The following is a 12,304-nucleotide window of genomic DNA, read 5'->3' as shown; positions in this document are numbered from 1 at the left end:
TCTTTAACTTCCTTGCTTAGCCATGGATGTTTTTTCCCCCTCTTACCGTCTTTCTTCCTCTTTGGGATATGTTTTACTTGGGAGGAATTGAATATCTCCTTAAATATCTGCCACTGTTCATCAACTGTCCTGCCTTGTAGTCTTCCTGCCCAGCCCACTAGGTCCAAATCTGCCCACATGCCTATGTAGTTATCTTTGTTTAACTCCAGAACACTAGTGTGGGACTCAAGTTTCTCGCTCTCAAACTGAACTTGAAATTCTATCATGCTATGATCACTCATCCCTAGAGAATCCTTTACTAAAGGATCATTAATTAATCCCATCTCATTGCACAAAACCAAACCCAGAATAGCCTGCTCCCTGGTTGGTTCCGCAACAAATTGCTCACAGGGCGCTGTGTACAGTAACAATCCTTCATTACTCAGAGGGCACTGGTTACAAAAACACTCCTTCAGTACTTAGAGGTCACTGGGTACAGAAGTACTCCTTCAGTACTCAGAGGGCACAGTGACTGGATACAGAAAAACTCCATCATTACTCAGAGGGCACTAGCTACAGAAACACTCCTTCAGTACTCAGAGTGCGCTGGGTATAGAAATACTCCTTCCATACTCAGAGATCACTGGATACACAAACACTTCTACAGTACGCAGAGGGCACAGGGTACAGAAACAGTCCTTCAGTACTCAGAGGGCACTGGGTACAGATAAACTCCTTTGGCAGGCAGAAGGCATTTGGTAAAGATACACTCCTTCAGTACTCACAGGGCTCCGTGTACAGTAGCAATCCTTCATTACTCAAAGGACACTGAGTACAGAAGCAATCCTTCAGTACTCAGAGGGCACTGGGTACAGAAACCCTCCTTCAGTACTCAGAAGGCACAGTGACTGGATACAGAAAGACTCCATGAATACTCAGACAGAACTAGCTACAGAAACCCTCCTTCAGTACTCAGAGGGCACAATGACTGGGTCGAGAAACACTCCTTCAGTACTAAGAGGACATAGTGACTGGTTACAGGAACATTCCTTCCGCACTCAGAGGGCACTAGGTCCAGAAACACTCCTTCAGCACTCAGAGCACACTGGGTACGGAAATACCCCTTCAGTACTCAGAGGGCACAGTGACTGGATAGAGAAACACTTCTTCAGTATTCAGGGGCACTAGGTGCAGAAACACATCTTCAGTGCTCAAAGGGCACTGGGTACTGAAATACTCCTTCCGTACTCAGAGGGCACTGGGTACGGAAACACCCATTCAGTACTCAGATCGCTCTGAGTACACAAACACTAATTCAGTACTCAGAGGGCACTGGGTACAAAACAGCCCCTTCAGTACTCAGAGGGCACTGGGTACTGAAACACTCCTTCAAAACTCAGAGGGCACTTGGTACAGGCAACAACATTTGTACTCAGAGTGCACAGTTACTGGGCACAGAAACACTGCTTTAGTACTCAGAGGGCCCAGTGACTGGGTAGATAAGCACTCCTTCAGTACTCAGAGAGCACTGTGTACAGGAACACTCATGCAGTACTCAGGGGTCACTGGGTATGGAAATACTCCTTTAGTACTCAAAGCCACTGGGTACAGAAATACTCCTTCAGTATTCAGAGGGCACTGTGTTGAGGAACACTCATGCAGTATTCAGGGAGCACTGGGTACAGAAGTACTCCTTCAGTGCTCAATGGGCACTGGGTACAGAAACACTCCTTCAGTGCTCAATGGGCACTGGGTACAGAAACACTCATTCAGTACTCAGAAGGCACTGGGTAAAGAAATACTCCTTCAGTACTCAGAAGGCACCGGGTAAAGAAATACTCCTTCAGTACTAAGAGGGCACTGGATACAGAAACATTCCTTCAGTACACAGAGGGCACTGGGTACAGAAACACTCCTTCAGTACTCCGAGGGCACAGTGAATGGGTACAGAAACATTCCTGCATTACCCTAAATAATTTTGTGGCCTTCATCCAGCACCTGCATCCGCATTCTGTCATGATGCAGCCGTCGGAAGAAACTCTTTATTTTTGTGCAAATTATCACTCCTGGCCTTTTAGTTTGCCTTGTGTCACACTGTTTAAGAGCTATCTCCAGCAATGTTGCTACAAATCTATTGGAAGGAAATGAGACTTGCTTTTGTATGTGGGTGTGGAATGGTTCCAGTCTCTGTTGCTGAAGCGTATGTCTGCTCTCTGCAAATGGCTATAATGCATTGTTTGCCACCGTTGGGCATTCAATAGCAGAAGTGAAGGATATTAGTGCTGTAGAACAAGACATTTTCTGGTGTCACAAGAAAAACAGCGATGTGCTGAAACAGCGCATTGGTCGGGGTCAGGGATCAGCCTGGCTCCAGCCTACCTAGGACACACTAGGATAAAAGCAAAATACTGCGGATGCTGGAAATCTGAAACAAAAACAAAAATTGCTGGAAAAGCTCAGCAGGTCTGACAGCATCTGTGGAAAGGAAGACAGAGTTAACGTTTCGAGTCTGTATGACTCTTCATCAGAACGTTAACTCTGTCTTCCTCTCCACAGATGCTGTCAGACCTGCTGAGCTTTTCCAGCAATTTTCGTTTTTTTGCCAAAGGCACACCATGGATTAACTGCCACCCCCCAGCAGAAAATTCAAACCCATTATCGACAGTGAAAGTGGGATCCTACAAATAATGCCAGGGCAGGTACAGCATATGTTAGATACAGAGGAAAGCTCCCTCTACACTGTCCCATCAAACACTCGCAGGACAGGTAGAGCACAGGTTAGATACAGATAAAAGCTCTCTCTACACTGTCACATCAAACACTTTCAGGGCAGGTAGAGCATGGATTACGTGCAGAGCAAAGCTCCCTCTACACTGTCCCAGCAAACACTGCAGTGTGTCCTGTCACACTGTCTAGAACGCAGTGCAGTGTGTCCTGTGACACAGATTGAAATGCAGGGCAGTGTGCTCTGTGACACAGTCTGACATGCAGTGCAGTGTGTCCTGTGACACAGTCTGACAGGCTGTGCAGTGTGTCCTGTGACACAGTCTGACAGGCTGTGCAGTGTGTCCTGTGACACAAACCAACATGCAGTCTAGTGTGCCTTGGGACACAGTCTAAAAGTGCAGTGTGTCCTGTGACACAGTCTAGAATGCACGGCAGTGTGTCCTGTGACACAGTCTAGAATGAAATGCAGTGTGTCCTGTGACACAGTCTGATATGCAGTGCAGTGTGTCCTGTGACACAGTCTGACATGCAGTGCAGCGTGTCCTGTTACACAGTCTAGAACACAGTGCAATGCATCCTGTGATACAGTCTAGATTGAAATGTAGTGTGTCCTGTGACACAGTCTGATATGCAGTGCAGTGTTTCCTGTGACACAGTATGATGTGCAGTGCAGCGGGTCCTGTGACATAGTCTGATGTGCGGTGCAGCGGGACCTGTGTCAGTCTGAAGTATGGTGCAGCGTGTCCTGCGACACAGTCTGATGTGTGGTGCAGCGGGACCTGTGTCACAGTCTGATGTGCGGTGCAGCGGGACCTGTGTCACAGTCTGATGTGTGGTGCAGTGTGTCCTGTGTCACAGTCTGATGTGTGGTGCAGTGTGCCCTGTGTCACAGTCTGATGTGTGGTGCAGTGTGTCCTGTGTCACAGTCTGATGTGTGGTGCAGCGGGACCTGTGTCACAGTCTGATGTGCGGTGCAGTGTGTCCTGTGTCACAGTGTGATGTGTGGTGCAGCAGGACCTGTGTGCCAGTCTGATGTGTGGTGCAGTGTGTCCTGTGTGACAGTCGGATGTATGGTGCAGCGGGACCTGTGTCACAGTCGGATGTGTGGTGCAGCGGGACCTGTGTGCCAGTCTGATGTGTGGTGCAGTGTGTCCAGTGTCACAGTCGGATGTGTGGTGCAGTGTGTCCAGTGTCACAGTCGGATGTGTGGTGCAGTGTGTCCTGTGTCACAGTCGGATGTATGGTGCAGTGTGTCCTGCGACACAGTCGGATGTGTGGTGCAGCGGGACCTGTGTGCCAGTCTGATGTGTGGTGCAGTGTGTCCAGTGTCACAGTCGGATGTGTGGTGCAGCGGGACCTGTGTGCCAGTCTGATGTGTGGTGCAGTGTGTCCAGTGTCACAGTCGGATGTGTGGTGCAGCGGGACCTGTGTGCCAGTCTGATGTGTGGTGCAGTGTGTCCAGTGTCACAGTCGGATGTGCGGTGCAGTGTGTCCTGCGACACATTTTCACATGTAGTGCAGCATTTTCTGTGATGCAGTCTGATGTGCAGTGCAGTTTGTCCTGTCTCACAGTCTGACATGCGGTGCAGCCTCTGTTGCAACATGTTGTATGGGACAGATTGAAGTGTGGTGCAGCGGTAGTTCCGCACAGCTCTGCCTCAGGTCTGGCTGCAGTTCGCCAGCTAAGGGAACTTCCTCTGCCAACACAGCATAGCAACAGGATGTGAGGTCATCGCCCGCAGTTTGCAGTACGAGCTTTCACTTCCTGACAAATTTCTTTCTCTAGTGTTTATTTTGATTTCCCTCCTGTTTTTCCCAGTCCTTTTCTTGAAGGCATGAACATTGTGCTGAGGCCACAGGCACCAGTCATAGCCAGTCTTCACCTGTGACTATTGGTGGGCTGTTCAACTGCAGAGGGCATCACTACCTATCTCAAACTCACGATATCAGTACATCCACACTTGCTGGAATAGGTCATGGGGGGTTGACTGACGTGAGAACAATTGACAGTGAAAAATCAGTGGGCAGAAATTCAGCAGGTTTTTCCCCACCGTTCCTGCCTGTCTCAGAGCTTACCCTTTCAAGTCTCCACCCAAAGATTTCAGTACATAATCCAGGGTTTTGACAGCCCAGTGTAGAACTGAGGGAGTGCTGCTTTGTCAGAGGGTCAGTACTGAGGGAGTGCTGCTTTGTCAGAGGGTCAGTACTGAGGGAGTGCTGCTCTGTCAGAGGGTTAGTACTGAGGGAGTACTGCGCTGTCTGAGTGTCAGTACTGAGGGAGTGCTGCACTGTCTGAGGGTCAGTACTGAGGGAGTGCTGCACTGTCTGAGGGTCAGTACTGAGGGAGTGCTGCACTGCCTGAGGATCAGTTCTGAGGGAGTGTTGTGCTGTCTGAGGGTCAGTACTGAGGGAGTGCTGCACTGTCTGAGGGTCAGTACTGAGGGAGTACTGCACTGCCTGAGGGTCAGTACTGAGGGAGTACTGCGCTGTCTGAGGGTCAGTACTGAGGGAGTGCTGCGCTGTCTGAGGGTCAGTAGTGAAGGAGTGCTGCACTGTCTGAGGGTCAGTACTGAGGGAGTGCTGCGCTGCCTGAGTGTCAGTACTGAGGGAGTGCTGCACTGTCAGAGGGTCAGTAGTGAGGGAGTGCTGCACTGTCTGAGGGTCAGTACTGAGGGAGTGCTGCACTGTCTGAGGGTCAGTACTGAGGGAGTGCTGCACTGTCAGAGGGTCAGTACTGAGGGAGTGCTGCACTGTTGTCAGGGCAGTGCTGAGTGAGTGCTGCACTGTTGTAGGGCCAGTAGTGACGGAGTGCTGCACTGTCAGAAGTGCGCTACTGAGGGTGTGCTGCTCAGTTTAGAGGGGCAGTACAGGGGGAGCACTCCACTGTTGGAAACATTGTCTTTCTGATGACACATTAAAGCGAAGCCCTGTCTGCCCACTCAGGTGGATGTAAAAGATTCCACGGCACTATTTCGAAAAAGAGCAGGCGCACTATCCCCAGTGTCCTAGCCTGTAGTAATTCCTGAATCAACATGTAAAACAGGTTATCTGGTCATTACCTCTCTGCTGTTTTTGCTGTGGGCGTCGCTGGCTAGGCCAGCATTTATTGCTCATCCCTTGAGAAGGCGGTGGTGAGCTGCCTTCTTGAACCACTGCAGCCCACATTGGCGTAGGTACACCCGCAGTGCTGCTAGGAAGTGGGAGCTTGCTGTGCGCAGGTTGGCTGCAGTGTTTCTGATGTTACAATGGTGACTACACTTCAAAAGCACTTCAATGGCTGGGAATCGCTTTGGGGTGTCCTGAAGCTGTGATCGGTGTTACATAAATGCGGGGTCATTTTTAATCCTAGCCAAAGGAGACAGGATTTAATGGCAGACCGTCTTTCACGGCTTTGAACAGCTTCATCCTATACACTGTCCAGGTTTATGCACGAGAATAGGCAAATACAGCCAGCATCCAAATACACCCGTTCACCAGGGCTCCTTGTCCTCCTGAGAGGAGCACTGCAAATATGAGGGGCCCGGGGTGGGTGGTGGTAGTGGGGGAGAGAGGGAAGTGATAATAGTATAACTGTGCGAGTGAAGTATCTAGGGGTGGTTAGCGCTGCTTCCTCATAGCTCCAGGGACCTGGGTTCAACCCTGACCTCAGGTGTCTGTTGGTGAGGAGTTTGCACGTTCTCTCCGTGTCTGTGTGGGTTCCTGCCGGGTGCTGCAGTTTCCTCTGTGCCGGTTTGGTGGATTGGCTACGGTAAGTGTGTGTGAGTGTGTGCCCTGTGATGGACTGGGCGTACCTTGCCTAGTGCCCGTTGCCTGCCAGGATAGGCTCTGACTCCCTGTGATGCTGAATTGGATGAAGAAGTTCTGGGAAAGTGAGCGGGAGGCGTCTCTAGCAGGTACATGAGTGGTTCTGGGCTTGGGGTGGGTGAGTTGTGTGGGAATGAGACTCTGTCTTTATCTCTTCCTGTGTGACTGTGCCTACACCGCCACCCTGATCTGTCACCGTGACTGTTTGTGGCTCAGCTTCTGAGTCATAAGCTCATGGATTCATAGGCCACACGCCAGCCACAGTCCTGAAGGAGTGCTGCATTGTCGGAGGTGGCCTTTTTCAGATCCGACGCTGATCGAAGGCTCAGTCAGTACTTTCAGGCGGACATTAAAAAAATGCACTCTTTTGAAATCAAGCAGGGGAGTTATCATCTGTATCCTGGACAATATGTATCTCTCAAATAACACCATTGCAAAAAAAAAGGATTATCTAGTTATTGTCGCAGTGCTGTTAGTGGGAGATTGATGTGCACAATTTGGTTGCTGCTTTTCCTATGTCACAACATTGACTGCACTTCATTGGCTGGAGAGTGCTTTGAGGCATCCCGAGACTATGAAAGATGCTTCTCTCTGTCTGTGTTGGTACAGTGTGTCTCTGCCTGTATCACTGTCTTGTGTCTGTACAGTGTATCTATTCTTGTATCACTGTCTGTGTCTGCACAGTATCTCTGTCTATGTCTGTACAGTATATCTCTGTCTGTGTCACTGTGTCTGTACAGGATCTCTGTCTGTGTCCCTGTCTGTGTCTGTACAATTTATCTCTGCCTGTAGCACTGTCTGTCTGTACAATGTATCTCTGTCTGTATCACTGTCTGTGTCTGTACAGTGTAACTTTGTCTGTGTTACTGACTGTGTCTGTACAGCGTATTTCTGTCTGTAACACTGACTGTGCCTGTACAGTATCTCTGTCTGTATCACTGTCTGTGCCTGTACAGTGTATCTCTGCCCGTGTCACTGTCTGTATATGAGTCTGTAACCATGTCACTGTCTGTGCCTATGTTGATGTGTCACTATCTGTGTACGTGCCACTGTCCAAATCACTGTCTATGTTCGTACGGTGTACCTGTGTCTGTGTCACTATCAGTGACAGTATAGGAGTCTGTGTCTGCATCACTCTCTGTGTCTGTCTGTGTTACTTTTTTTGCCTGTGTCTCTGTTTATGTCAGTGTCACTGTATCACTGTCTGTGTCAATGTTACTGTTTCACTGCCTGTGCCTGTGTGTTCCTGTGTCTATGTCACTGTGTAAGCATCTGTATCACTGCCTGTGTCTGTCTGTGTCACCTTTAGTGCCTGTGTCACTGTTTCTGTGTGACTGTTTGTCCCTATGCCACTGTCAATGTCATTGTCAATGTTACTGTCACTGTGACACTGTCTGTGTCAATGTTGCTGTGTCACTGCCTGTGTCTGTGTTCCTGTGTCTATGTCACTGTGTAAGTGTCTGAATCACTGTCTGTGTCTGTGTCACTCCCTGTGTCTGTGTCACTATCTGTGACTGTGTCACTGTGTGTACGTCAATGTCTCAATGCCTGGATCACTGCCTGTGTTTGTGTGACTGTGTTTGTTACTGCCTGTGTTACAGTCAGTATCACTGTCCGTGTCTGTATCTATAACTGTATCTGGGTCATTGCCTGTGGTTGAAACATCCTCCGTGGGCATTTACCAACACACCAATATTCAGCCTCGGAGGCTGCTAACGGAAATTAAACCCATGGGCAAATGAGGTTAAAGTTTGGAGGGTGGGAAATTCCTCCCTTTTGTTTTTACATGACCCAATGGATGCCATTATTGCATGATCCCGATGGATCCATTACCGGACCGTGCCAATGGATTGACTAACTTGCCTGCACTGAATGACTTCTGCTTTATTGTGTAAATTCAGAATTTTTGTACTTTTAACAACTCGATAGAGGCCATGTTCATCGAGCAGTGCTGGTGGAAGAGTGCTCAGTTATTGCTGAGCACTAAAGCAGTCCAATAGTTTGACCTGGAATAACACACAATGGACGACATGTCTTCCAGGATCCCTACTAAAGGAGGAATCTTGCCTTACAGATCCCCTACTGGGGGCCTCAGGCTGTGAGTGTCCCTACAAAAAGGAGAATCTGCCTTTGCGGCCTCTATTAGGGAAATAAAGCTGTCAAGACCTCTACCAAAGGAGGAGTTTGTGCATCGGAGCCCGGTTAAAGGGGGAGGTTGATCAACTGGACTAATTAGAAAAAGAGGAAGTCAGACTCTCAGTATGTTTATCACTAAAGGGGCTGTCGGGAGGTTACTGGAGAACTGGTGTGGGAGGGTTACTAAACCGAGCATTGCAAGGGCACTGGACCAGCAAACACCAAAACTAACAGGCTCAGGCAGGCACAGTCGGGTTAGTGTCTGGACATCCTCAGTGTTTCTGGAATGACAAACTTTAGGAATCAAAACCAGCAACAACTCCCCCACCCACTGATGACCCCGACCTCCAAGAAATAAACAATATAAAAGGGAGGTTAAAGCAGAATGAAATGCCAACCGCAGTTTCTGGGGGGAAGTGGGGGGGCTTGGAGTGGAGGGGGTGGGGGCAGTAGGGGCAGGGTCTGAACCATAGAACCATAGAACACTACAGCACAGAAAACAGGCCATTCGGCCCTTCTAGTCTGTGCTGAAATATTATTCCGCTAGTCCCATTGACCTGCACCTCGTCCATAACCCTCCAGACCTCTCCCATCCATGTATCTATCTAATTTATTCTTAAAACTTAAGAGTGAGCCCACATTTATCACGTCAGATGGTAGCTCGTTCCACACACTCACCACTCTCTGAGTGAAGAAGTTCCCCCTATTGTTCCCCCTAAACCTTTCCCCTTTCACCCTAAAGCCATGGTTTTTTTTTGCTCCTGCCTTCAAGATCAGCGCTCTTTTTCAAATGTTGAGTGCAAGGGTCTGTTTGAAGTTTTGTCCACGAAAAGCCACCCATAGTAACCCTAGAAAGAGACAGCGCAGGAGGAGGCCATTCGGCCCTCGGTGCCTGTGCTGGCTTGTTGAAAGGGGTCTCCAGTCAAACCCCACTTTCCTGCTCTTTACTCATAGACCTGCAAATTTTCCTCTTCAGGGATTTATCCCAGTCGTGTTTGAAAGTTACGGCTGAATCCGCTTCCACCGTCCTTTAGGGCAGCACATTCCGGGTCCGAGACACTCGCTGCATCTAAAAAGAACCCCCCTCATCTCCCCTCCAGCTCTTTGGACAATTGCTTTAAGTCTGTATCTTCTGGTTACTGACTCATCGGCAGCAGAAAGATGAGGTAGACCTTGCGCTCTTATCAAAACCTTTCAGGAGGGAAAGTCGAAAGGTTTCAAAGGCTTGGGGCATGCATGACGTCAATCATATCAGGCCTTGTACACTACTGAGAGGGGCTCAGGACACAGGCAATACCAGAGTAACATTTTGGAAGATAAAACTCAAGAGTACTCACGTAAATGAAGACACCTTCGGCGTGGACTCTTCTCTATCTCTCTTAGGCCCCTCATCTCTTTTTTCCGCCCCCCCCCACCACCCCCCCACCCCCCACCACCGTTTAGGCACCTCCTGGCAAAGCACCGACCCACCGTGTGTTCATAATCGCAGAGAGGAAGGGAAGCGAATCTGTGATTGGTTTCCAGCTGTTGGTGGGAAAGATGTGAGCCGGGCTGGAGAAGGCCTTTCTGTTTCTGCCTTGTTGTGTCTCTCTGCAGTTGGGGCTCTGTGGTCGCGTCGGGTTCCAGGAAATGTGTCAGTGACCACTTCCTACTCCCAGCTCTCGGCTTGTCGTTGGTCTGATCACGCAACTCCGGCTCTGACACCTTGAAGGTGCAGAAGCTGAAACCTCGGCTCCAGGGGATGTCAGAGCTGGAATTCTCAGATTTACATGTGCAGCTGCACCTGACCCGAGATGTCAATGGCCCACACCCCCTTCCGCCCACCCCCACCCCTTCCCCGCTCCCACCCCCAACCCACCCATCATACAGCCTCTGTTCCCCCCAGTCTGACTGGTAAATGCACTGTGATTGTTCCACTGGGGAATCCATTGAGACAATGAAATCATTTCATTGTGTCACCGGGATCACTCCATTGGGGGATCCACTGTGATACTGTGACCATTGCATTGTGGATCTACTGTGGCTACATTGGGGGAACCATTCTGAAACTGGAATGATTCCATTGGAGATCCGCTATACACTGGGATTATTCCACTGGGGACACCGTGGTGGCACTGAGGTCATTCCACTGGAAGATCCACTGTGACATTGGGATTAATCAGTTTGGTGGGATCCAAATTGTAAAACTGGGGTCATTCCATTGGAGGATCAAATAGATCAATGGATAATTCCACTGGTTGATGGAGTCATCCCATTGGTGGATCCAGTAGGTCAGCGGGGTTACTTGAATTAGTGAATTCATTGGGATAGAATCAAAGGTTCATTGAATGATTACAGCACAGAAGGAGGCCATTCGACTGTCAGGTTTGTGCTGGCCCTCTGTAAAAGCAAGAGCAACTCAGTTAGTTCCACACCCCGTCCTCTTCCCCGCAGCCCTGCACATTATTCTTCTTAGGATAATTATCCAATTCCCTTTTGAAAGCCAGCTGAGGATCTTCCGAACTAATAGGGTCATCCCGTTTGCAGATCCATTGGGTCAATGGGTTAATTTCATTAGGGATCCATTGGATCTCTGGTATCAGCATGCCAGTGGGTCCTAAATCACTGATATAACCCCTGCAAATCCGCTGGCACACAAGTTACCCATAAACAAGATCCAGTGGGTCACTGGGGTGATCTCATGTGCAGACCCATTGGGATATGAGGATGATCCCATAAACAAGAGCCAGTGGGACACTGTGGTGATCTCATAAGCAGACCCATTGGGGCAGAGGGATTATCCCATGACCCACACCACTGGGACAATCGGATCGTCCTGATGTGTGGACATCTGGTTTGTCCCAGGTTTGATCTGAAGCACATGTTGAGTGGGCTAGTCCAAGCCATGGCTGTCAGAACTGGATCTAAATCCTCACAGATTTTTGAGCCGGGATTCCCACTTCCTTTCCCTGCTCAGTGATTATTTTCCTGGAAAGTATGTACATGGGGCCATCAGAGGAGGACCAAAATCCAGCTCGGCTGAAATGTTCCTCGCTGGGGAAAATTCCCACCAGTGGTGGGAGCCTCACTGCCAAATGACTTCCCAAGGGAGGCAGTGACTGCAGGTAGCACCTAAACCCTCCCTCCCCACATCACCCCCACCTACTCCATCCCCACCCACACCATCCCAAGCTACACCATCCTCACCCACGCCCTCATCCTTCCCCCACACCCTCCCTACCCACACCACGCCAACGTACACCCTCCCCACCCCACACCGTCCCCACCCACACCATCCCCATCTATACTATCTTCACCCACACCCCCTCCACCCACACCCCTTCCACTCACACCCCCACCACCCACACCATCCCCATCCACATCCCTTCTACCCACACCATCCCCACCCACACCACCTCCACCCACACCATCCTCACCCACACCCCCTCCACCCACACCATCCCCACCCACACCCCCTCCACCCACACCATCCTCACCCACACCAGCCCCACCCACACCATCCCCACCCACACCCCCTCCACCCACACCATCATCACGCACACCAGCCCCATCCACACCACCTCCACCCACACCATCTCCACCTACACCCCCTCCACCCACACCATCCCCACCCACACCACCTCCACCCACACCCCCACCACCCACACCATCCCCATCC

The 12,304-nt window shown here is 50.0% G+C and overlaps 1 protein-coding gene across 1 annotated transcript in view; it reads right to left on the bottom strand.

Moving 5' to 3' along the window:
- LOC144695696 (uncharacterized) overlaps positions 1-10,279 on the bottom strand; it is a 68,553-nt gene extending 58,274 nt beyond the window's left edge. Inside the window, exon 1 of the mRNA XM_078566653.1 lies at positions 10,117-10,279. The gene's annotated coding sequence lies outside the window, so the exon portion shown is untranslated. The remainder of the gene's footprint in view (positions 1-10,116) is intronic.
- Positions 10,280-12,304: the final 2,025 nt, after the last annotated feature.

The sequence above is a fragment of the Cetorhinus maximus genome, chromosome 21, assembly GCF_964194155.1.
Source record: "Cetorhinus maximus chromosome 21, sCetMax3.hap1.1, whole genome shotgun sequence".
NCBI lineage: Eukaryota > Metazoa > Chordata > Chondrichthyes > Lamniformes > Cetorhinidae > Cetorhinus > Cetorhinus maximus.
The sequence above is the reverse complement of the archived record's forward strand: the minus strand, read 5'-3'. Positions and strand labels throughout refer to the sequence as shown.